Source organism: Micropterus dolomieu, linkage group LG01 (genome assembly GCF_021292245.1).
Source record: "Micropterus dolomieu isolate WLL.071019.BEF.003 ecotype Adirondacks linkage group LG01, ASM2129224v1, whole genome shotgun sequence".
Lineage (NCBI taxonomy): Eukaryota > Metazoa > Chordata > Actinopteri > Centrarchiformes > Centrarchidae > Micropterus > Micropterus dolomieu.
The window spans coordinates 11,614,623-11,616,296 of NC_060150.1; positions in this window are offsets into that span (position 1 = coordinate 11,614,623).

Genomic DNA, 1,674 nt, shown 5'->3' on the forward strand with positions numbered 1-1,674 from the left:
TCTTAGGATCATTGAGACACCACGAGGTGAGATCTTGCATGGAGCCCCAGTCCGAGGGAGACTGACAGTCATGTTTAGCTTCTTCCATTTTCTAATGATTGCTCCAACAGTGGACCTTTTTTCACCAAGCTGCTTGGCAATTTCCCCATAGCCCTTTCGAGCCTTGTGGAAGTGTACAATTTTGTCTCTAGTGTCTTTGGACAGCTCTTTGGTCTTGGCCATGTTAGTAGTTGGATTCTTACTGATTGTATGGGGTGGACAGGTGTCTTTATGCAGCTAACGTCCTCAAACAGGTGCATCTAATTTAGGATAATAAATGGAGTGGAGGTGGACATTTTGAAGGCAGACTAACAGGTCTTTGAGAGTCAGAATTCTAGCTGATAGACAGGTGTTCAAATACTTATTTGCAGCTGTATCATACAAATAAATAGTAAAAAAATCATACATTGTGATTTCTGGAATTTATTTTTTTAGATTATGTCTCTCACAGTGGACATGCACCTACGATGACAATTTCAGACCCCTCCATGATTTCTAAGTGGGAGAACTTGCAAAATAGCAGGGTGTTCAAATACTTATTTTCCTCACTGTATCATCTGTATTTTCTATATAGGCTACCCTAAAATCACAGATTTGTCAAAGGCTTTTACAATCTGAACAACAGATGACACTATATAAGGAGAAACCACTCCACAAAAATGAAAATGATCGTTATGAAAAACATAAGGTATGATATCCACACTTTTGGAATATTAACAAAATAAATGCTCATATCAGTTCAGAAAATTGACCAGCTGCTTCCAAACATACTGTCATATTTAAACATACTTTATTAACAAAAAGCAACATTAACAAAGTTGTGCTAGCATAATAGCCACAGACATGACCCTAAACATTAGCAACACATATAACAATAGCCATACAGTATTTAAATATGCTATTGCCTTATTTTTACATACTTTATTTGTATGCATTTACGAATATTTGTATACATTGTGTAGTAAACCCATTTTAGATTTTATTTGAATACCAGAGTATCAACGCTGCTAATTCTCAGAACGTATAGCTTATGAAATCATGTGGAGCTCCCAGGGAAATGAAGAATTCAGCAGTGGCCTTGAGTGAAGAGAAAGATGTGTATGCATACAGTATATTGTTAATGTGTACTCCAGATGACGCCTACAGACCCTTAAGCTTTCAGCTAACTAGAAGTCTTTAAGGCTCAGATTGTCTTGCATTGTATTTGATTCTATTGTGTGTCAGGACATTGACGAGAGTGACAAAGGAGTGACAAGACCGGAGGACAGATAGATAGATAGATAGATAGATAAAGTTTCTGCACAATTTCCCTCGTTTAGAGAACATGTAGACTGGAGGTGCTAGAAAATATAATAGAAGAAGCGACGGGAGAAAGAAGGAGCTACTCAACAGAAAATATTTCAATTGTTGAAATCTTCCTTAAAAATCTTAATGCTCATTAAACACTAATCAATTCATAAGCTTCCCTGTTGTGAGTATGTGTGTGTGTGTGTGTGTGTGTGTGTGTGTGTGTGTGTGTGCGCGCATCCATCCTCAAAACATCTCCCTTTAAAAGTCAGGCCGTAATAATGAGAAAGCCCTTTGAACGGACAAAAGAGGAGCCCCCCCCCCCCCCCCCCCCCCCCCCCACCAAAC